The sequence below is a fragment of the Sapajus apella genome, unplaced genomic scaffold, assembly GCF_009761245.1.
Source record: "Sapajus apella isolate SASKATOON/1434 unplaced genomic scaffold, GSC_monkey_1.0 scaffold3, whole genome shotgun sequence".
In the NCBI taxonomy this organism is placed as follows: Eukaryota; Metazoa; Chordata; class Mammalia; order Primates; family Cebidae; genus Sapajus; species Sapajus apella.
Genome location: NW_022436943.1, coordinates 12,723,479 through 12,749,997, shown reverse-complemented (window position 1 = coordinate 12,749,997; position 26,519 = coordinate 12,723,479).

The window sequence follows — 26,519 nt, the reverse complement described above, 5'->3', positions numbered from 1 at the left end:
TTTTTTTTTTTTTTTTTTTCTTTTTGAGGGAGGATGGAGTCTAGCTCTGTCACCTAGACTACAATGCAGTGGCCCGATCTCAGCTCACCATATTGGCCGGGTTGGTCTCAAACTCCTGACCTCCAATGCAGTGATCCTCCTGTCTTGGCCTCCAAAGTGCTGGGATTACAGGTGTGAAGCACTGCACCTGGCCTATTTTTGTATATTTCATACAGACAGGGTTTTACCACATTGCGCAGGCTGGTCTCCAACTCCTGGACTCAAAGGATCTATCCTCCTTAGCATCCCAAAGTCCTGACATTACAGGTGTGAGCCACCCACTGGGCCCATTTTAACTTTACTATTGAATTTCCATCAGACTACTGTCTATAATCTGAATAGGTTTTGAACACAGAGAGAGAAAAGGGGGCTATGATTGGTGAATGAAAACACATTGTTTACATCAGGAAGGAAACAATTTTTTCTAAGGGTAACTTACACAGTTGGCATCATTTCATGGGCTTTTTACATCCAAGGTGTACATTAAAAGCTCAGGTAATTATTTTGGAACCATATTTCATCAGTCCATGATTACAGAAAAGATATATCCAAGCCCAGATATCATATAGCTTTGTGGTTTTCTCACTTTCTATATCCACAGAGCTCATTCCGAATAGGCAAGTGATTGTGATGGGGATTTCTGGAGCTCACAAACACATGGACAAATGAGTGCGTTCCAATCCGCTGAATTTGAGAATGTATTTTGATCAAATGAGTTACAAATGGCATCATTATATTTGAAAGATAAGAATTTCTTGGGAGTTTTAATTTAAAAAATGAAAAAAATACAAAGATTTAGTAGAGAAAACAAAAGTTTAGCAGTTCAGAAGGTATGATGTCATTTTTTCTTAATCAATTAGATATTTATAATAATGACATTGCAAGTATTTAAGAAGTAGATGCTGGATTAGATGAGTAGTTTTAAAATATCTCAGCTGCAAAGTGTTTTTTAAAAATATATTAAATATCTTGGATAATCTATACTAACCAATAAGAAAATGGCTAAGTAAGGCTAGGTAGTTTGTGGTGTTATGCTCTTAGATCACCTAGGACCCATGAGTTCTTTCTATGAAACATACTTACAACATTCCATGTAGCACAGAAAATGACTGTTGTGGATAGTACAGCAAGAAAACACACGCATAATTATACATTCTACCTATTTTGGATCTGATTTTCTCAAATCGCTTATTTTCCTCTTCAATCATCATGACAATTACAAACAATTTAAAACAACAAGACCCATAATGTGCCTAGTACTAGGTCTTATTAGACTTCTGATATAAAATCTGCAAAGTAATAATATAACCTTTATTATTATTATTAAGAAAATGAGTTCCATGCAAATTTTATTCAAGCCATAATTCACAAATCTTTACCGTAAGTGTACATTTTTTTGATTTACATTTTATGTAGTGGGATAATTTTAAAATTATAAATTCTTTTAAGAGTCAAATAATTCTTCAGCGTATCCTACCTAAACATAACCTGAATAATTCTTATATTGCTACATTAATTTATTTTGGCTTTTCAATTCTGAGCATCATATATTCCAATTGTCCTCAAACATTTTCATCTCAGGACCCCTTTGGACTTAAAAATTAAGAAACATGTCCAAAGTACTTTTCTTTAAATGGGTTATAGCTATTGATATTTTTCTAGATACCAAATGCTATTGTTGATTAAGTATGTGCAATGTGTTGAGCATATTATGTCGTATGCTTACATGTATCATATTTATATTAGATATTATCTCTAAACCTAACAACAACCCTTCAAGAAAGGTGACATCAAGTCTATATTTCAAATGGGAAATGAGCTCAGAGAGGACATATAACTTGCTCAGGTTTCTCAATTTTCATGGAAGTGGCACAGCTAGAATCTGAACTCTGCTTGTAACCACTTGATGAATAGTTACAAGGAAGAGGGGAGTATATGTATACGTATATATTTACCATATTACAAATTAAAACTTAGAAATTTTACAAGTTTTTAATTTTAATGTAATAATGATGCATGCAAATTATACAAATAACAACTTTCCATGAAAAATAACTGCATTTTCTGAAACAAAAATCTTAAGTGGCTTGCTTTACATTTTTGCAAATATCTTAAACGTCTACTTAATAGAGAATAACTGGATTCTCACATCTACTTCTCTATTGTCTATTGCAAGACATTGTTTTGGTTGAAGTATGTGAAGAAAATCCAGCCTCACAAAGCATATATTTGAGAAAGAGAAATTCTATCAAACAATCGTGGATATTTTTCTTTGATGCTACATAATAGCACTTTCTTAATATTTAGCTGTAACGTAAAATCTTAAACCATATTAATAAACTCTTACATTAAAATTCACTGGTCTCTCTTGCACCCTGAGGATCTTTTACCCAAGTATAGGTGATTTGATAACATGCATGCATTGGACATTTGGAAAACATCGGCTATCGTGCAGGTCATCCAGTTTTGACACATTTCCTTTTTTAATATCAAAAATTCATGTTCATTAATACCACTAGTGATCACATGTGAAGAGTCTTTAAGTACTTGGAGGCTGTCAAGTCATTAAGTGTTGCAAAAATTCTCATCTTTGTTTGAAAATTCAAATTGTATCATTGACAATAAATACTGTCTACTGAAGTTACAGGCTCACTTTGTTTTTTTGTTTGTTTTTGAGAAAATGTCTATCAAATGTCCAAATATGAATATTCATATTGGTATAGCAGTTTTTCTCTTTAATAAAAACAGTATTCCATGTAAAAGCTTCAGATCACAACTCAATTGCATAAGTACACTTTTTCAAAACAACTATTGTAATCAGTATCTGGAGAAATGTTGTATGTGTACCTACCATTTCATCACACAGAATAGTTAAAAAATGTTTACCCAATGGTTACAATGTAACAAAATTAATATTTTTACCTCATCAAGTAAATTCTTCAGCAATACTCTTAAAAAAATCCTTGAAGTATACAATAACAAGGATATCTTGGAGCCTACTGCCTTCTTTGTGTTTATGCCTCAGCAGTTTTGACACTGCTATGCAACGGAACAGGCAAATAATACTGAGCATTATTCTAAAAATAGTTTTGAGTCCACAGGCCACCTGAGAATGCTTTTGGGATTCCCCAGGGGTCTGTGGACCAAACTCACTCAGAGAATTATCGCTCTATTCTTCTATTAAGGAGAAACACTTAGATCTGTTTAATATACTGATATATGCACACCTCTGCTGTAACTTTCACTTTTCATTTCCCCTATCTTCCAGAAACAAATGTATGAATATTAAAAAATTGTTGCTTTCCCGTGAATTAAAACTTATTTAGTTTTATTGAGTTTTTGGTACAGTTTTCATGAATTGTAGATTTCTTTGGTCCTATTTTCATCAAATATGTAGGTCTCTTCTTGCTATGTTCAAACATAATAGGAATTGTATCAGGTTCATCCTTCAGGAAGTCTCTATAGAACTTCCTGGCCTGCTCTGAATTTAATTTGTTAAATCCCAGACTTCTCATAGAATGTGTTACCCCCTAATTGCCATTTACCATAATCTTGGGACTAACCCTCCCCATTCTCTTCTTGGTCTTTCAATTTTCTATATCCTACATTTCTTTCTTAGACTGCTCCTTTATTTTAATGGAGTTACCTGTTCCAATCACTTCCGAGTAATAGAATGATGTGATATAAATGTCTTAGACCTTGCAAGTCTACCAACTCTGACGTATAGTCACGGTTAAATGTTAGCTTTCCTGGGTATGGAATGCTAGACTTGAAAATATCTGCCCTAAGGATCTAAAAAGCATTTCTCTGTCACCATCTACATCTCAGACTTGGGTTGACGAACTCTGGTGCCATTTTCATTCTTGATACTTTTCTCTCTGAACCATGTTTAAATTTTTATTTTGTTTGCTCCAACAATAAGAAGAATTATGGTAATGTGTTTTGGTGAAGGCCTTCTATTTTCTATTTTGTTGAGAACTCAGTGGGTCTTTAGTCCCAGGAAATATTCTTGAATCACTTTGTCACTAATGAGTTTGACTCCATTTTCTCCATTTGATTGTTCTGAAACTATTAATACTTTGATATTGAACCACATCGACTAGCCCTGTAATATTGCTATATTTTTCTTTCTGATCTGTTCATTTTTTTCTTTTCCTTTTTATTCTCCTTTTGCTTAATTTTGCTCAAGTTTGACATCAATACTTCCATTAGTATTTTTGTGTCTAGTAGCATGGTTTTCATATCCAAGTGCTCTTCTAAATTCCTTGTAAATTCTCGTTTTAAATAGAACAATCTATTTAAAAATATCCTCTTCTTGTCATATGAAAACAAGTTCTGCCTTACTGCTCAGGATATTCTTTAATTTCTTAAATTATCCTTTCATATTATTTACTCCAAGCAGCTGAGGATTTTTGTTTTTGCTTTTGTTTTAGCTTTCTGTCTCTGTATTTTATTAGATATTGTACATAGTCACCTTCCTATTATATCAGGGGCTAAAAAATTATTAGTAGCTCTTTGTGTGTGAGAGGGCCTCATTAACTATCACCTTTAGAGTAGGATAACTTAATTGAGTCTTTTTTAAAATTTGGAACTGATATTGTCAGTGTTTATAGATCCTACATTTGGGCTTGTCAGATATCCCAAAGATGTCTTTCCCAATTTCCTGCCTTCAGGGCATAATTTTGGCTGAAAGCAATCTTTGAACCAGATGTAGTAAGAAAAATAAATATTTCCGTGTTTAATATGTAAACAGTCACTTAATCTCCCTAATTTTGACATAATATATCTAGCCTCAATTGTACATGTTATCCTTCAATGTATAGATTTTCTCTTTGACAATATCTTGAGAATTACCTACATGCTGCATTCCTGGAAAGGTTGAAATAGGCCACCTATCCAGATGAATAGAATGTAAGGGAACGCAGGAATACAACTGCTGCCAGGTTGGTGGGCTTTGGCATCAACTTGCTTTTCAGTTTACTTCAACTGTTTTTGTTTTATAGCTTTTAAAATCTGATGAGTTACTTCATTGATCTGTTTTTCATCATCCAAAAGTAAATTGCTACTGTCAGATATTTTCATCATTATGGTTTTATATATTTTGTAAACAATTATTTTATAAGGGCTTCTGGTAGAATTGGAGGTCAATGCTTGCATTCAAACTGCCATTTTATACAGTACCCAGCTAATACAGCTTTATGTGCAAATGCTTTTTGAATACATAAACTTTTATTATAACATACATATGGATAAGTGCATAAACCATAAGTATACATGAGTATAACCAGAAAAAGGGCCTGACCATTATTCACATACCAGTAGCTTCCTTCATATCCTGAGCTCAAAGGTAATTATAATTTTGATTCCTTTCTTTTTTTTCAAATAGTTCAGCTCTACTTTCACTAGAACTTCATATTCCCACAACCTTCCACTATACTTGATCTTTCCAATTTCCAGTCATGGTTCAAACAAATGGTCTATTTGTATTATCTGATTAAAATCACATAATCTGGAAAAACCAATAGTTCCCAACTTCAAATAGACCCTCAACTGTTGCTTGATGGTCTCTGTACAAATTTCTAGTTGTTTGACTTTTCTATTTTTTTTGTGTGTGTGTGTGGCTACTCTTAGCCACTTCCTTTCACTCAGCCAAACCAAACTAAACTAAACAAACAACATAAACTATCCCACGTAAAAAATGAATACTTGAAACATGTTCAAATACAACCAGAGGGCCAAAATTCCTGGCATCTTTCCTATAGTCTCCATCTCAAAGCCAAAGTAATCTTGCCCACTTGTGTCATTGCCAAAAAACCCTTCCATTTTTCTCTGAACTTGCAACCTTATTATCTTCTCCCTTATTCACCTTCACCATTTGTTCCTGTCAATCATCCTAGAAATATGTTAAGTATCCCCCATTCAAAATTAAATATTAACATTTAAAATTTTCCCCCAAAGAGGGAGTAACTTTACAATTGAGAAACATGGCAAACCTTACTTCAGTTAGGTTACCAAGGTCAACACCAACAGTTAGAAATCATGTTGATGGTATTAACTTTGATATGATATAGTGAAATAGCACTTTACTTCTTTAGTAAAGCACTTCCTTCCCCAAGTCCATGCCTTTTTAAACTATGAGAAACTACTCTCCTAAACTGTCAAGGTCACATAAAACAAGGGAAGTCTGAAAAATTGTCACAGTCAAGAGTAGCTAAAGAGACATGATAACTAAATATAAGGTGATGTCCTGGATAGAATCTCAGGCCAGAAAGGGGACATGAGGCAAAAATTAAAATAATCTGAATAAATGATGGACTTTAGTTAATAATAATGTCTCAGTATATGTTTATTAATTGTAACAAGTATACCATAAAAATGAAAGATCTCAATAACAGGTTAAACTGTGTATATGGAGGGAGGGAGACATGGGAACTCTCTTTACTATCTGCTCAATTTTTCTGTAAATCCAAAATTGTTCTAAAAATTAAAGTCTTCTAAGAAAATTAAAATTAAAAAGATAGGTTAATAGTTAGGCAGATAAACATGAAACAATTACCTGTATTAATAAAACTTGTATTAGCAATTGATGTTTAAGTCTGTTACTATAATCTATCTCCTAATTCTAAACTCCAGAATTTTTCAGAATAATGAACAAAGTACAGCTTACAATGGAAAAACCTAGGCTTCTCCATGTTGAGATACTTTCTTAAAACTTACAAGAGCGGGAAACAAAACTGAGCAGACCAGAGCTGCATATTCTGGACAGCCAGTTCTCAAGAGGTAGGAAAGAAGAAACAGATCTTATCGGCAAATGCTAATCTATAGCCCCAAAAACATCACTGGAATTTTTTGGTAGAGGATAGTGTGAGGGGACAGGTCAGGATTACAGATAATCAAGGCCTCTTGACACACACACACACACACACACACACACACACACACACACACACTGCCAGAATGGTATTTCCCTCCGAGAGAGAAGAAGAATTCCAAGAAAACGTCTCATAACATGTCCCAGTTACAAAAAAAGAACCCCCGCCCCGCGAGGTTTCCTGATGTGAGTTCAGTTGATAAACTCTGAATAAGGCAAGGAGAGCATCTTCCTGGAGGGGGAACCAGAGTGGGGTATCAGGACCCAAGTGTGATGAGGAGAGCATTAACACAGAGACAGAAGGGTGGAGTAGCAATGGAAAACTGGTAACATGTTATGGGTATTTGATTTTTTAAAAAGTAACTATATAAAAGATAATAAGAGCCATAAACCTTTCTATTTCACTGCAAGAGAAGAGTAAAACAAAGTAGGACCATTAAGCTGTAGTAGTTAGTTGACAATGGAAATGCCTATGTGAAGTGAACTTATAATTTTCATCAAATATGCAGACACATACATACATATATTCGGCATAACTCGGCACCAAATTTTAGCTTATAAATACCACTTTACATTAAAAGCAACTGAAACTCTTTGAAGACATGACTATGAGGCAAGAGGAGGGCAAGTACACTAAGCCTGCAATATCTTGCACCACTAAGTGAAGACATTATCAAGAATGATGAGGAGATGGCAAAGGGCACAGGAGCCAGAATAAAGAGGATCTCTCTTTCCATTTCTGGAATAAGTTGGGCATCGAAATAAATAATGGAAGTAGTAAATTATAATTCATCCAACAAAAGGAATTTGTATAGATAGGAAACAATTAATGGCAAGTTTAATGATGAATATAGTTTTCACATAGTGTCAAAATACCTTCCTACAAAAATGTTATATATAAAAAGAAAAAATACCTCCACATCATAGATGTAGACAACTATCTAGTGAATAAATCTAGTGATCAAATGAATATAGTGATCAAAGTGGGCATCACAAATAATGGGAAAAATTGGAAGTGTACCCACCTAATAGAATGAGAACATGGCATCATTTCTGTTCTACCAAAGATGTAGCACTTGATGCTAACCATGGGAAAACATGAGACAAAAAAAAATTGAGAGACACACTACAGAATATTTTAACTGTAATCCTTAATCAAGAAAACACAATAAAATCAAGGAAACTGTTTCAGAGTGAATGAAAGTAAAGATTTCTGAAAACTAAAAGGAATGCATGATTTCAAACTGAGTATTTTTGCTATCTTGAAGGCTATTGTGACATTTCGTAAAACTTATATGAGATTAGAGAGTTAAATGGCAATCAGTGTCAATATTAATTATGTGGTTTTATGCTTAAATTGTTACTATAAAGGAAAATGTTCTTGTTTGTAGGAAAAACCTACTAAGGAATTTGGAGGTGATGTGTCATCAGATTGACAATCTACTTTCAAACAGTTCAGAAAAATAAACGGTTTGCATTGTACTCACAAGTTTCCTTTAAGTGTGAGATTGTCTAGAAAATTTACCCCTAAAGAATCTGCCTCATTATCAAGTAAATAGTTCATTTTAATCTAATGGTTGTCAAACTTTTTAGAAGATGTTTCTTTTCCACATCCCCATTTTTATCAACTGCAGCTTGAAGTTCTTCCAATACCAATCTACTAAATTACTTAGAAGTAACTGTTGGCATTGTTCTTTATTTTTTAAACAACTTATTTTCCTAAATCTAAAATAATATATAATCATTAAAGATAATTTGCCATTTATAGAAAAAGTTAAAAGTGGAAAACTAAACAAAACAAAAAACTGTAATCTGATCACCAAAGGATGATTATAACAAAAATTTGGGCCTTTTGCCTTCTGATAATTTTATTTTGCAGAAACATACTTGCCCTTCAATCATCCTTTCCAATCACAGATATATTTCTGAAGTGGATTTATTAATAAGGCCTCCAATTGCAGTCTTTTCATTAATTCATGGGCTTAATTTATCTTATTTTTTTATCTACCATTTTGTCAAAACTGCCTTTATCAAGGTCCTCAACAATATTTGCATAACCAAATTCACTGAGCAGTTGTCATGTCTTCTAATATTTTAATTTGACGATATAATAATTTAATTTAAGCATTTACACAGCTGAAAATTAACCCTTCCTTGATATAACCTGAAATTACACAGTGCTTGCAGTGAAGCCACTCCTGGTTTTTTTTTGTTGTTGTTGTTGTCTTAAAACTGGCTGCTTCTTAGAAACCCTTTCCCAGGCTCTTTTGTTGGTTCCTTCTCATAGCTCCAAATTCTAAAGGTCTGAGTGTCCCAGGCTTTCATACTTGGACCTTTTCTATATTTATATATGGATCTCTAGATGAATTACACATGAAGACATTATGTTCTCATCCTATATAATGTATTTAAGTATAATCAGTTATTTTCAATCGATTTATATGTTTACTGTTACAATATTACATTTAATTACTATAGCTTTGTAATAAGTCTTGAAATCAAGAAAAGTAAGTTACACAGCCTGGTTGTTTATTTTTCAAATTACTTATCTTGTGTTAGGTCCTTGTATTACCATATAAATTTTAGAATCAGCCTATTAATATTTACTAAAGAGCCTACTGTCATTTGAAATTTAATTTTATACAAACTGTAAACCAATTTGGAGAAAATTAATGTTTTAACAATATTAGATTTTCTGATCAAAGATAATACATAGTTTCATTTATTAAGGTCTTTGACTGCAAAGTTTTGCAGATTTCAGTGTTGAATTTATTTCTAATGTTCATAATTTGGGATATATAAATGTTATTGGTTTATTAATTTCAATGTTTAGTCATTTGGTTTTAGTGTTTTGGTAATGCCAAAAACTTTTTTTGTATTCAATGAACTTAGTAACACCCTTATCCTATTTAGTGGCACTATTTGTAGATATGTTTATTTTTTATGAATACAATCATGTCATCTGTAAATAGTGTTTTTATTTTTTTTCTAATCTACATGTTTTTATTTATTTTTCTTGTTATATATCAGTGTCTAGGTTCTACTATATAATAAAAATGTTTAGAGTACGTATTCTTGTCTTTTTTGCAATCTTAGGGGAAAAGATCTCAGTATTTTAGCATTAAGTATGACTTAAGCTGTAAGCTTTACTTATATGATGGTGACAAGAGTGAGTAACGGCCACTTTGTAGGCTGAGGCAGGCAGATCATGAGGTCAGGAGATTGAGACCATCCTGGCTAACACAGTGAAACCCTATCTCTACTTTAAAAAAAAAAAAAAAAAAAAAGAGTAATTTTCCTTTCATTCCTATTTGGCTGAGTGATTTTATCATTAGTGTTGAATTTTTGGCATTTTTTTAGTTGACCATAAAATTTTGTTCTCTTTTATTTTGACTAAATGGTGACGTCTAATGATTTACTTCTAAATGTTAATTCATTATTTCATTCCATGGGGCCGAGGTGGCAGTGGCAGTGGCCGGCAGGGGAGTAAACACATTTGCTCATGTTATCTTACATACTGCTGTATTTGATTTATGATTATTTTAATGGTTTTTACAGCTATGTTCATGAGAGATTTTGTTTTCTTATACTGTTTCTGTCTGGTTTAAAGATCAAGATTATTCTTGCTTCATAGCCTCAGTAAGGAGGTATTTTAATATCTTCTTTTAAGATTTTATGTTAATTTTGCTATTATTTTTCATTATTTAATAGCATTCACCAGTGGATATCAGCTGGTCTGCAGTTTACTTTCATAATAGGCTTTTAATTAAGATTTCATTTTTGAAACAGATATAAGGCTTTTTAAATTTTACTTCTTTTTGATTCAGTTTTGGTATATCACGTCTTTCAAAAAAAAAACCTCTATTTTATCCCGGTAGTAGATTTATTGATGTAAAGTCATTCATATAATTCCCTATTATCTTTAATATTATAGAATTTATAGCATAATCTCCCCCTCATCCTGATAATGGTCATTTGTCTCCTCTTCTTTTCTTAATCAGTCAGACCGGAAGATTTTCAAATAACTAATTTTGCCTTCAAAGATTTTTTTAAAAATAATTTGTTTTTCCTTGCATTGATTTCTGTCTTTATTATAATTCCCTTCTCTCTACTTATTTTGGACTTAATTTACTCTCCATTAACTAGCTTCTTGTGGTGTAAATTTAAGTCATTTGCTTAAGACTTTTCCTGATCTTTTTTTTTTTTTTTTGAGATGGAGTCTCACTCTATCACCCAGACTGGAGTGCCATGGCACAATCCAGGCCCACTGCAACCTCTGCCTCATGGATTCAAGCGCTTCTTCTGCCTCAGCCTCCCGAATAGCTGGGACTACAGGCACGCATGCCTGGCTAATTTTTGTATTTTTGTAGAGATGGTGTTTCACCATATCGGCCAGGCTTGTCTTCAATTCCTGACCTCATGATCCACCAGCCTCGGCCTCTCAAAGTGCTAGGATTACAAGCGTGAGCCACTGCGCCAGCCGGCTTTTCCTGAATTTTTAAAATAAGCATTAAATCATAAATTTCTTTCTAACTGCTGTTTAAGTTACACTGCACATTTTTCATGTGAAGTTGTTTCGCTTTTCACGAGCTTCAAAATAATTTATAATGCTTGTGTTTTTTTCTCTCCATGGGTTATTTTGAATTGTACTGTTTAATTTCCAAATATTTTTAATTTTTTCAGTTAATCCTGTTGTTGACTTGTAGTTGTGATCAAACAACATACTCTATATGATTTTAACTCTGTTAAATTATTAACAGCATATTCCAGTTTACATTGGCCAGAATTCCAGATCACCTTAAAAAATGATATATTCTCCTGTTGTTGAGCAGGTATCCTATATTCTGTTTACTTATTTATTGATAACAGAGGTGAGTATCTAATCTCCAATTATAATTGTAAACTGATCAATTTCTCCTATTAGTCCTGTCTACTTAATGTATTTTAAGTTCTATTGTTAGTTGCATCCTGATTTATATTTTCTTAATAAATGCAACCTAGCTCTATAAAGTATCCCTATATATCCTGGTAATATCTTTTAATCTTATATTTATGCAGTCATTACAGCTTTATTATTCTTAGTATTTGCATGGTACACTTTTTATTCATCTTTTATTTTGAATCTATCTGTGCATTTAAAAATAAGTGAGTTTCCTGTGACACCATATAGCTGGATCTCACTTTTAAATACGTAGTCTGCCAAGATTAGTCTTCCGACTGGTGTCTTAGACTGCTTATGTTTAATAAAAATTTCACAAGATTTAGTTAAAATATACCTGTAATTTGTTTTTCCACATATTATTTCTGTAATTTTTCTATTTTTCTTTCCTTCTTTTAGAATAACTGAATTTTTATAATTGCTTCATTTGACACCACTACTGGTTTATTAACTATACTTCTTTAATTATCTTAGCAGTCATTCTGTGGTTTACAATATGCATTTTTAGAACAAAAATGAAAATGTTAGAGAACACTGATAGATTCAGAGTATATTTTGAAGGTTAAGAATTGATAATTTCCTAATGAATTGGACATTGCATGTTAGAGCAATAGAGAAGGCAAAGCTGATTCCAAAGTTCTTTGTGTGAGGGACTGGAAGGATAGAGTTTCAAACTGAATGAAAAAGATAAGGGTATAGTAGGTTTGGGCTTGGAAGTAGAAACGAGGAATTCTCTCAGTTTTTGACATGTTGTTTAAAATAGACATCCAAGTGGAGAAATTAAGTACTCAAATATCAAGTCCAAAGTTTAGGAAACATATCTGATCTGTATGGGAGTTATAGCATAAGAATGTTATTTAAAACCAGAAGACTAAATGAAGTTATCAAGATTGTGAGTGTTGGTAGACAAGAAAAGAGGAAGAAGGACTGAAGGATCCAAGGGCATATTAAACTCAAGAGAGGTGAGAAGAAACTAGTAAAAAAGACTGAGAAGAAAATAACAGTGAGAAAAAGGAAAAGAGAATATGTTTCCTAGAAAGTGTTATCTCCTTTCATTGCAGGTTTTATTCACCTGTAATAAACCCTGTGTTTACGTCCCACATTAATCAGATAGAATGTTATATCTGATCTACCAGTGAATATTTCTGAATTGTACCTCATTTCCACTGCCTTACTTAAAACTTCCATTGTGTGTCAGTTGTAGTCCCTGCAGGAGTTCCCCCAGCCTCCATGTCCCCAGGCTCTTGTTCTGCTATTCATCATTCACATTGTAGCCACAGTAGTAAGTCGTTTAAAGAGGAAAAATGTAATAAAGTCTTTGAAAGTCTTACTATCCAAAAGATAAATTTCTAAGTCCTTAGTGTGATTTTCAAATTTCTTCGCAATCTACCTCCTAGTTATCTCAAAAATTTCAAACCCATTACTTTATCAACATCCCAACAGTATAACCATACCATGTACTTATCATATTTATCAATACTTTTGCCTGGAACAATTGTTTTTGCACAGTCAATTTGCATTTATTCTCTCAAGTATCATGTCTACTAGAAAGTTCTTCTTATTATCCCTAGGCAAAATTCCCAAGAATTTTGTCCATAACTCCATTACAAGATTGTTATGGGTTAAACTGTGTTCCCCTTGGAAAAAAAAAAAAAGTACATTGAATTCCTAACTTTTGTTACCTCAGATTTTGAATTTATTTGGTGAAAAGGTCAGCAAAGGGGTAATCAAGTTAAAATGAGGTCATTAGGATGGGCCCTGATACAATATAATTTGGAGTTAGACACACAGAAGTAGAATGCCATGTGAAATTAAGATGGAGATTGGAATGATGCCTTTGCATGGAGCACTAAAGAGTGCCAGCAAACTACCAGAAACCAGGCAAGAGGCTTAAAAATATCTCTTCTCTCAGAGCCCTCAAAAGGAACTAACTCTGCCAACACCATGATCTTGAACTTCTAGCCTCTAGAATGTGAGATAATATACTCTGTTGTTTAAGCCATACAGTTTGTGGTATTTTGTTACAGTAACCCTGCCAAATTAATACAAGAATATAAACCCATTTTTAGTTGTTTTTGTACCCATGTCAGTGTGTACTAGAGAATAATGTAGCCATCACTGATCCAGAGGCATTTGGTGAATATAGTAATTTTTAAAATGGATATCTATGTAAATAATATAAAAGTATTTGTGTGTATAAACACAGGGTCCTAAAGATATTTAGATTGGTCTTATATGAAATAAAATATGTTCTTGAGAAAAATGCAATTAATTAGACTTGTGTGTATTATTTGATTCTATTATTTTTTAAACATTAAAACTTCATTTTGTAGCTACTTTAACAATTTCCTGCAAAGACTTAATCTTTTTTTTTTTTTTTTTTTTTTTCTTGAGACTGAGTCATACTCTGTTGCCAGGCTGGAGTGCTCAGGTCACTGCAACCTCCGCCTCCTAGATTCAAGTGACTCTCCTGCCTTGGCCTCCCGATTAGATGGGACTACAGGTGCATGCCACCACGCCCAGCTAATTTTTTGTGTTTTTAGTAAAGATGAGGTTTCACCATTTTAGCCAGGATGGTCTCGGTCTCCTGACCTTTTGATCCGCCTGCCTCAGCCTCCCAAAGTGCTGGGATTACAGGCATGAGCCACCATGCCCAGCAGAGAATTAATCTTTAATAGCAATGGTTACCTCTATTCAGGTACCATATGTATGTGTTAGCCTTTCAGCCACTTAGCAAAGGAAAAAACTATAAGCTCTTCTGTAAACATTAAGTAAGGAAACTATAAAGTAACCTAATAAAGGGACTAGGAAGCAAAGTTAAAAAAAAGAAAGCAACAACAAAACAGAGTACTGTAAATATCAAGAAGACTAAAACAAATAAACACGATTAACATAAAATCCCAAGGCCCTGATGTTTCAGTTTTATTAATCAGCAAGTAGGGAGTTGAGATATGGACAAGGGAAGGCAGAATCTGATCTGAATCCTACTCAGTTCTGTTATTCTGACATACAAATGTCCTGGACAGAAATAAATTTAAAAGGCCCATGTTTGACTGAAAGAAGTTGAAAGAAATCTCTAGTATGTGACAATTTCCCTATTTCATTGTCAAGCAAAATAGTTTCAGAAAAAAAAAAAATCCAGCACCTAATATGTACCAAACACTTTCTAGACACTCGGAAAGTATCCAACCCTCATATAACTTATATTCTCGTGAGGGAAAAGTACAAACAAGCTCAGTAAGTAAAAATATAGTGAAATTTCTCCTTTGCTGCATGCAATGAAGAAAAATAAAGCTGGATTGTCAGATATAGAATACACTGGAAAGGATGGATTCAATTTGTAGGTAAGGTAGCCAGGGAGAAGACTTCAGTAAGATTATATCTGAGTAGAGACACAAGAGAGTTGAAAAACAGAGCCATGTTTAATCCCTCTAGGAGAAGAACATTCCAACTAGAAAGGAAAATAAGTGCAACAATGAGAGAAGGCTTTACCTTGCATGACTAATAAAGGATTGGAGACCATGAGAGAATGGGTAAGGTCCGGGAGGCAATGGGAAAAAAATAAATTATGTAGACCTTGAACCTATTGTAATGACTTCTTGCTGTTAGTACTGAAAATAAATTGAAATAGGTCAAGGGTGGATACAGGCAAATAAGTTTAGAGTACTTCAATAATGCAGGTAAAATACGACAACCATAAATGTTTTCCAGTGCTTTTCCTGCAAGAACAATGAAGTGTGATCCATGTACTGAGTTTTAAACTCTTTCTGGTAACAGCCAACAACTCACCTGTAGCCAATGCTGGTAATTTTTAGCCCATTCCCAAGGTCAAGAACAAAAGTACAAGTTGATCACAACAATTTTTAGCTGCTGTTTTCAGGAATAATTCATTTGAGATTTGGGAGCCACTTGGGGATGAATATGGTGCTCCACAGACTTAGGAACTGATAGGACCACACAGGTTCTTGGAATACATTTTGCCCTAGGCTGCTATCCATAGGTAATTCTCTACTTGGGGAGTTTAAACAGTTTACTTTCCCTTTGTGTTTTGTGTTTCCATTTTGTATTTACCTTAGTGAAAAGGCTATTTATAATGTATGGAACTGAACAGATTGTATTAAAGAATTATCATGGATAAAAGAAACTTCTGTGTAACTTCTTAAGTTGTTTCATTTGGCCAGTAGCCATTTTTTTTTTATAAAACCTGCAACATCCTTCTTAATTTTTCTAAACATTACTACGAAAAACAAAAACGTACTATGCACTTAAACTTTTTCTAAATTCCAATTAGTCATGTAAATATAGTGGTTTTCTTTCCATTTGACCAATGCTTTTCTCTTACTTGACCTTAGAAATTCAAGCATGTTCTAATATTTTTTGAATTTATTTTCTGAAATGTCATAACATCCTATACTATCACATTCTGTAATGTCTACCTTTATATAGGCTCACACACTTTTCATACCACATTTCTGTATTCAAAAAGAGAAAGCTAATACATTTTATTACTGCACCTTTAAATTCTGAGTTCTGCTTTTCTATAGGAAATACTTCACTAGTTTATACTAACCCTAAATTTATGTGACAACATAATCCTGTTGTATTTTTACCCTTCCCACTCCCATTCAGCAGTCACCTCGAAAGCCTTTTTTGTATAGGAATCTCATTAAGCAATTGAGCAGATTCTTATTTTCCACGAAAGAAAGTAAGCTCAAGGTACAAGCAAAGAAGAGCCTAGGAAAGTGGTTCATGACAGAACAAAGCTGCTAATGACACCCTCAGTGTTACCGCTGAAACAGCATTTTTTGAATGTTGGAAAGGTCCTGGAATGCAGGATTACATACCGTGAAGGTTCTTTGGTCAGCAGAGGGGATGCAGTGGTTCTGCACTGATGAATGCATTATTTTCTATGTCATACTCCATTCCTTATACAAAATGTGCTTTTCTTGGTACTGGTAAACATAACACTTGTCTTCTAGAAATTTTTGCTACATGGAAATGGATAAAAATACTAGCTAACATGTATTGAGAAATAAATATGTGCTAACACGAACCTTATTTTGCCATTCCTTTGCATCATTTTAAGACTGACAGAAATGCTACACAGTTGTGCCTATTTTGACCCTTCCTTCATTCTCCAACATTAATTCTCATTACAGTTCCCTTGTTCTCTGTGCTCCAAGGCCACTTCTCAGTTGTTTAGCCATCTCATTCCATCGGCTCTCACAAGACTTTTGCCCATGAGATTCCCACAACCCAGTTTATATAAATACCTTATATTCCTCCAAATCATATAGTTAGAATGACATATTTCATCTCAGGTATATTTGATTCCAAATATCCACCTTTTCTCTCTCTCTCTCTCTCTCTCTCTCTCTCTCTCACACACACACACACACACACACACACACAGAGACAAGTAGTGAAAGCCACAGAAATGAGTATGTGATAAAATATAAATGAACTTGGACTTCTAGAATCCTGAGAAAAGATGCCTGGCCTCTTCTTTACATATTGACGCTATTGCTTAGAGTGCTAATACAACTAACCCACAAGTCAACAAATTGAAAATTATCATCAAGACATTATCAACTTTACACTACATAGAACTAGGGTTAATACAATAATAAATTTCTCTAAATGGACTTTTAAACAATTTCTCATTATACCTAATTAACTTTTAGAAGCTATTAATTGACGATCAATGGAAACCAATTGTTCTCACTTACCAGTGAAAATTCTTCGACAGATTACTTCATTTAATTCTTTAATGAAATAGTTTCATTTTATGCCTGACAGTATTGGTGAGTCATCTTTTCTTCCAGGGATTCCTTTGGCTTTCCACTGTCATTAAAATCTAACTTAAACTACGTTTCATGCAGTATACTTCAGTGCTTTCTACATTTTTCACTCAATCTGATTGGCTGATTTTTAACTTTTTTGTTGCCAGAGTCTATGTCTATACGATAGGAAAAAATCAATCCTGATAAATGTGTTATTTATCACCATTCATGTAGAAAATAATAGTACCACTGAACACATATCTTAGTGTATTTTCGATAGAACAACCTAAAGCTCATCCTCTTCATTTATAGGCCACCCACTTTATGTCAGGCTCCTTATCCAACCAGACTTCTTTTCAGTGTCTATTCTTCAAAATCTAAATATGGTGTCCCACATGTCTAGTGAGTTCTTTTTTTCATTAACACTATGACCTACATTTTCCATAGTCCTGTTACTAAAGTGCGACTTCTTTTACCAGATCACTTGTCAGTTATTAGGTTGAAATATTCTCCACATCAAATGCATTACCTAAGGTAAGTTCAAAATATTGCAGAACTTCTTCAAAACATATCAATGTATCTAATATACTATAACTGTGATTCCTAGGGAATTACTTTCTCAGTAAAACTAAATGAATTAAATCCAGACTTGTACTCTGTGTCTATACTCTGAGGATACGAATATCTTTGAAATATCTAACTAAGCAGAATATAATTAGAAAGGCAGACTCTTTTCTCCCTAAATTGTTCCAGCTTCAATACAAGCATCTCTAATTTCTCAATGTCTACCTCTGCTACCCTTCACCTTCCAAATTAATAATTTTGAAACACAAATGTGAACAACTTTTGATCTCTTCACTCTTGTCACCTCCAAATTATAAGAATAATTTATCATTGTTTTTAGCTGAAACCCAGTGTATTTCACATCTCATACCATGCTCTCTCATGTACTCTCTGGCGTCCATCACACAGGACTTTACTTACTGAATATCAGTAATTCCCTGCCACGGGCACATCCTAGATGATGTGACCTCTTCCTGGGAAGTTTTTCTCTCACCAGTAACTCTTTTGAAAGATCACCTTCTTCTTTTAGATCTACTTCAACCCCCAGGGTTATATTTTCAAATACAGTTTCAAATATCGGTATATTTGAAAATATAATAGTTTTATTACCCCATCACATGCTCTTACATGATCTCAAAGCACTATGTCTATTTTCTCAAATACTTAATGTCTATTTTCTCCCACAGGGATAATCATATGTATTTAATTCTCACTAATTCTCTAAAATCAAGAATTATGTGACTAATAAATAAATGAATTGATAAATTTAGTTGTAATGCCATTTCTATCAAGAGAAAGTGAACCATTGATCAATGGTAGTCACAACAGATAACAGATATAAGAAAAAGAAAAAAACAAGGACCCTAGAAACTCTATAAAATACTCTGTCTTTTCCACTTTAGATATTTACCTATTTCTTTTTGATAACTATATGCTCACAATAACCAAAGCAAGACAAAGAAAAACTATTCCATTCTAATGCTTATGATTATAACTAAGAGTATAAATTGTATGCTTTTAAGATTGCCTTCATTTATGCAGTGTATAGTGAGAATTTAATTTGTAGCAAATATCTAACAATGGATAGGAAGAAAAGTGACTTTATGCATAAGAGGCTGCATGCTATAATAAAAAGAATCATGGAGTATGAAGCAAGGCCAATCTAAATTTGAATCTTTGACTTCCAGGTTGCAAATATATAAAGTCTTCATTGAGAATCCTTTAATGAGTCAGGTCACCTGATTTATTTCTATAAAATAAGGATAATATCTATCCTCCGAAGTTATTGTAATAAAATAACAAAAAAAAGTAACAGTTGAGACTATTATAGACTTTCCAGTCATGCAAGGTATTTGCAGCTATTTCTGTTGTGGACTACAGATATTAATTAAGATATTATATTGATAATGATGATCATATTAGAACTGGGTGAAACGGAATCATCTTATCTATAGAATAAGAATATTTCAAGTTTTTCTGTTACCAAAAATAAACAACTTAAGATATCATCGCTTTTTTAAACAAATTATTGTTTTAAAATATATTTTCTCCTTGGATTTATTGCTTTATAACTGTCATGGTTGATTAGTATTACAGATGAAGATTTCCATTTATTTTATTCCATAAAGACATTTTCTTTAGATTATGCAATTATTGCAATCTCATCAGTTTTCTGATTATCCTGGAAAAACAAGTGACCAATACTGAGTAGCCTGAAGAAAACCAATTGAGGTAATTTAAATCAATATGTTTAACTTACAATCATTTATACTGCACATTTGCAAAAACACAAAGCTTTGTTCACTGAAGCTTCATTTAGAGTCAGCAGAAATTTTGTCTAGGGATTCTGTACGTGTATTTCATTTTAAATTGGTAAAATAGGAGCTTAAATGATTTTTTTATATCTACAATGAATAATTTGTTCCACTTTCAGTTGCAAATATATTAAAATACTTCTTTGAACATGATGGCAAATATTCATATATTAAAAGAATTCAGAACTTGTGAACATTAGAATAGATTGGGTGTTTTTCATTTTTATTTTGTAATTTGAAATTAGGTAAATATTAGTTTTCACTTCAGTAATTCTTTTCTGGAAATCTGATAACCACTTATTGATGGAAAAGACTAGTGGTTAACACTGCCAAAACCAGTATAATAATATAGAAAAAAAATAGGTGAAAATAACCTTTATAAACTCTAATTCAGGAAAGAAGAATTCCCAAGTAAAGAGAAGGTAAAGGGATTTTTTGAAAATTTCCCCCAAATCAGTGCTGAGGTCAAAAATAAATTCTCTTATTCTTTTTATGTCATAATACTTTCATACATTTATATAGCACATTAGAAGGAGAATGCTTTTACATATGTTATATAATTTGATCTCTACAATAACCCTGTAAGGGAATTAATTAAAAGAGGCTAATATTACCTCAAAGAGGTCAAGTACAATTTTAAAATTGGTCATGTGGTAAGTGGCAGAAACTCCTCTCTCTCTCTCTTTTTCTGTTTTTACAGTTAATCCAGTGATCTTTCCACAATACTACAAGTCATTTTTTTCCTCCATTGGCATTTTTATATATATGCAAATGGAGGATGAAAGATAAGCATAGCATTTTTATGTGAGAAAAAATACTGTGAAAAGTGACTTCAAGTTGATCATTAAAGAGATATAGGGAAATATGCTAAAAAATACAAATGTAACTTAAGCATATGGCCCTAAAACAAATGTAAACCTGCAATATATTTAATTCTATGATACTAGCAAAATATTACAAAAATGCTACTTCAGGAAAGCAGCATGCCAATCATAAATCTCATAATTAATAAATCCCTTAATTCAAGTTTCTCATCATCACCATAAAGCAAGGAAAAAAGGGCAGTGGATATAGATAGCCAATCTTTGGGCACAGTAGACCCAACATTGGTGACAGTGTGGCATTCAATTGTTCTTCACAACTTGTATATTTCAGTTGGCTGACATCAAGTAATCATTTGAGTTGATTAAGAAGCCAGAAATGAGTTAGTGTGAGATGCCATTTTGCTTATCTGAATGTGTCCACTCTGGTCATAAGATTCTTATTCATGACAATAAATAGAGGGGCTCATTAATTTGCTTCCTTATGAAGATAACAAGCCAATTTGCTGAAAATGACTAAATCTAACTTCTTTGGTTAAAAAAAAGTACCGAAATTTGGTAATATAATAACTTAAGCAAAACTATATACAAGTCAAATATATTTTTCAGTGTTTCTAATTTTCAGTCCCTTTTCTCCCTGTACTGAATATAACCATCAATTAGTATGATTAATGGGATTATTCCTGCAGAAATTCGAGTTGGAACTTCTTATTCCTTAGATGGTTCTAGGCAGCCCTTGGACATCAGAACATCAGCTTCTCTAGCCATGCGGTTCTGGGACTTACACCAGTGCTCCCCACCCCCAACTGGGTTCTCAGGCTTTCAGCCTGAACCGAGAATTATACTATTGGCTTTCTGCCTTTTGGACATGGACTGAGCCAGTCAACAGTCTTCCAGAGTCTTCAGTTTATAAATGGCCTGTCATGGAGCTACTCAGCCTTCATAATTATATAAGACAATTCCTTTAATAAATTCTCTCTCTCTCTAGATATATGTGATATATTCTGATACATGGGTGCTAACACAAGACACAAGGTTCTTGAGCCACTGGCAAAAATGGTTAGCTCAAGGAGCAATGGAAGTAGCAAGAGTATCAGTATCTTCTCATGCCAGTTTCTCAAGCCACAATTTCTACATGGTCACTTAGAGAGGGCAAGGTGACACATGTCAAAGAAGAAGAGCCCTCATCTTAGAGTATCTTAACATTTTATAGCAGGCAGTAAGCAAGTTATTCTTGGTTCCAGGAGCAGATTATCTGTGCCTTCTAAGGCTGTAAGCAAATTAGCCCTTTGTTCAAAGGGAAGCACTATCTAATCTTCGAATACTGTTCACTACAAAAACATCCTTAGAAAGATAGGAATAACAGATGTCAGTGCCTCTGCTCACAACATGAGCAAAAATGCGAAAGATCTGTGTAAAAACTCCATTTCTCAATAATATCCACCTCTCATTTTTAAATCATCTTCTCTATACCATCCCAGCTTCCCACTCCATCAGGCACGCTGATTAATATGACTGATAGAGTTTAAGATCAAATTTGTGCAATTTTTTCATATAACATTTAATTAAAGATATGATCAATAGGACTCCAAGCCACAGGATGAGGCTAACCTGCAGCACTGACATCAAGAATTCCCCTAGCATTCCATAGTCAACCAGGTGAACAAATTTCATAAGCCATCAGGGCCTATTTTAGTAAGCCAGATTGCTTTCTCCTGACATTCCTATATTTACCTTTTCACTTTTCCTGAGGCATTAATCCAAGTGCAGCAGTTTGTAATAGTAATTATACTGACTCGACCTTTACATGCAAGAATGCCTAGGGCAATTTTATCATCCATAAAACATTCTAGGACAGTGAGTTGACACTGACTTGAATGTCTTTTATGGCCAAGGTGGTATCACCACAACTAAAGTCAGAGACCAATTTTATACCATCATTTCTAATTGGATGACTGCCACTATGGGCATGACTTCTCTAATAGATACCAAGTTAGTTATCCTCCTGAAAGCTCCTGTGAGTAATCAAGTGTAGCTTCATTTTGGAGAGACCTCTGTAGTCATCTGAAGGTTACATAATCTACTGATATTTATTTAGCACACAAAAGTCTTTTGTAACCTCATTAGGGTATAAATCAGCATGATTTTGGGAGGAAAGCAAGTCTTTGTCTGACTTCTGCATAAAAAGTACAGGATTAGTGCTGTACATGGTGTCCTTGGAAACAAAGGTGCCTTTACAATTATTACAACACCAAGTATGACCTACGCCAACAGGGAGCTCAGCTCGACAGTACCTTTATCATGGCCTCCCAGTCGGCTGGTGTATCTGAGAGTTCCATTTATGTTCAAATAACTATGACTAAATCTCATTTTGGATGGCATCTCCTAGGCAGAACAGGCCCACATTTTTGGTTGTTGTTGTCCATCCCACCATCCAGGAGGGATCTGTTCACCCAAGGAATGAATAAGCAACCATTATGGGGATGGGGCTTGGGAAGATATTGTTATTACATGGAAGATAGAAGAGGCCATACTCCAGTTTCTGATAGCCCTTTAGGTAAAATTAGGGAGAGTGATAATCAAGTTACTATCAGAGCTGTCTGGCAGAAGATGAAAGCAGTCAGCCAAATTATGGCACTTGATGCAGCAGTTTAGGAGGGCGACATCAGGGTGTTTTCCTCAATGAGAAAGTCTTCAGGGATGTTTCTGAGAGACAAGGATCATTAATCTCCCTCTCATCATCATAACTTCTGAGGGCTAAGGTTTTTCCTCGTCAAGTACCATCATGTTTTTCTACAACTTCCCAAAAATTATGTCTCATTCCAGAATCTGTAACTTAACATTATCTTCAAAATTCTCTTACTTGAACCCAGAATTTTATTCAGAAGGGTCAAGTACAAAAAGGACAAAGTTTATATAAAACTTATAGACACACATTATATCCACTACTTTGGCCTACACAAATCACTATTTGGAAACTTGATTTGCAGTTTACTCAACCAACAGATAATTATCATGATCTACAACAAGGTAAGTTAAAAAGAGAATCCAGGTAGCTGAACCAGAATTACTATAAATACCCTAGGTCTGTTTTGGCTGTAACCAGTCTACTAACCAGCTTGGCCTAGAGCTGCCATTAGGGGCAAAAAAAATATCACCCCCAGAAATGCTACCTAGAATCTCCAAAATTTTAATTAGGCCTATAAAACTCTTCACCCGCTTCTGAGGACATCTGTCTTCAATGAAAAATTAAAAGTGCCTTACTAAAGTATGTGGACCAGAAAGAGGTAAGAACAATAGATTTAAATTTTATCCTCTTTTGTTTTTTAATAAACCTTTTCAACACTAGATGGAGCCCACTCCTACCCACTGGTAGGGGTCATGAAAGGTCAATCAAATACTTTATCAACTTATTGTTATCTTTTGCAATAAATAGCACACGACTGTCAGAATATGAACAATTTAGAAAGCCAAAACATGACACAGATTAGTTTCAAGAGCTACAATGTGGTTTAGGAGTTGGCTTATATGACTGGAACAGTACTATAACCTGAAAATTGAGAGTGGAAAGGGATCAGCAATAGCACTGAGAGGGCGTCAAATATCTCATGCGGTCAATACGCCAGGAGTAGGCAGAGACCATGACCCATGCAATGTGGCTTCCCTCACAGTGATAGCAAATGCCTAGCTTCTGTCAGGAGATACAACTCTGGCACGCAGTGGTCTCCTCTACCTCAAAAACATTGAGTCCTTTATTGAAGAAAGTCTTCCCAGCCTCTGATGGAGCATGTGTTGCCAAGTGCAAGATGATGATGAATTCAGGAAGCAATGGTGGCAATCTTGGTGATGCAGGCTTAATGAGCAACTTGGCTTTAGTCGGGATCATCAGAGAATGAGCCATTACTGTGGGCATCTAAATGAATGATTCAAATTGTTTGAACACTATTTGTTCCCCCGGTTTGTACACCAAAGAAAAGTATTTTTAATCTGCTAGTCTTTCATTTTCCAAGTGGCAGATCAAACAGTGAGGCCATTGGCAAAAGTTCAAAGGTCATTAAAAATGTAATAAAGTTCTTCAAGAAGATCATTGGCCAGAGCTGTAAGAACAGTTGAGTTCCACCCACTGTGTGGAACAACCGCGTTCAATTTTGGTTCGGCCTAGCTGGCACTAAGGATGAAAGGGTATACCGAGCCAGTTTATATCCTCCAGTTTCAACTTGGCCAAACTATCAGTGAAATAAGCCTAAGTATTTGTGAAATCTCTGTGAATCAAAAAATAAACTTATAAGTATGCTTGTTCAAACTCGAATGTTGTTCATGGACTACCAATGAATAATAAAACACTGTTTTGGAAGTACTAATATAAAATATGCCTTCTCTTCATAGTCTTATTTCAATAACTCTAAAATTCTATCATGTTTTTTCTCTTTGTTTATTCTGAAAATAAGTCTACATGAATGTAAATACAAAAACTGGTTCTAAAATGTAAAATGCTACCCAAACTAAATATTGATGGAAAGCACATCATTGAGGGAGGAATTTTAAGAAGTAAAAAAGACCATAGACTTCACAACTTAATGTTCAAGTTAAATCTCTGCAAGTTAGAAAACAGAGGTCTTGGGAATATTATGCAACTTAAATTTCTTACCTAAAAAAATTAGTTTAACCCCTATTTAACTGTTTTACAGCTGACAAGTATACTGAATCAACATATGTAACACACCCAGAAGAAAATCTCGAAGACAGTAGTAACATAGTAATTTTTTCTTCATTCTACATTGATGTCACGCTAACAGAGCACCTCATCCATCATCGTAAATAGAATAACATTTTTCTTCTTCCAATTAATTCTCTAAGAAGCCCGTGTAGGTTCCTGGGGTTTTACCATCTCCCCAAGAGGTACTGGTCTCAAAATATCTCCTAGAACAACAATCAAAGCATTCAGTATAGATACTTATAAACTCCACTATCAAAAGAAATAAAGGGTCTGTCCTTGAGATGAACCTAAGTTCAACTGCAATAGCAAATAATTATAACGCATTATGATATCTTACATTTTCACAAATCTTCATAAATTATTTCTCATACTCAAAATCCACAGAAATCCCTGGAGAGTAGAATATGGCAGAGAAAGTAGATTTGAAGTAGAAAAAGTATTCTTAAAGTAATCATATTTATTTACTTTCTGAATTTAGAAATTACATTGTGTCTGTGTATCCACACCAAAAAAGAAATAAAACATGCCCTCCTCTCAAACTAAGAGCTTGATTAAAAATGTAGTCTTCTCAAACATCTCAAAATAACACATGCCTCTTGAGAGAGCTTTCTGTGAAGAAGTCAAGGAGAGACTCTACTGGCCAATAGGGTGCAATGATGAAAACCAAGGGCATCATATATCGAGAAATAAATGAAGTGATTAATTCAACATGTACTAGCCCACGTAGCATTTTATATCTGTTTTAGATATAATTTTGTGTATGTTTATTCTGATAATAGTTTCACAGAATACTTGCTTAATTTGGCTAGATTTTGGAGTTGCATTCTTGCTTAAGTGGCCCAATGAATCAATTCGATTTATCCCAAAAACTGGTTTAAGCCTATTTTATATTCTCTTGCATTGAGTAGTTTATTTGTCTGGATAAGTCTCAGTCCAAAAATATTTCTGCTCAATCAGCATCACCACTTCCT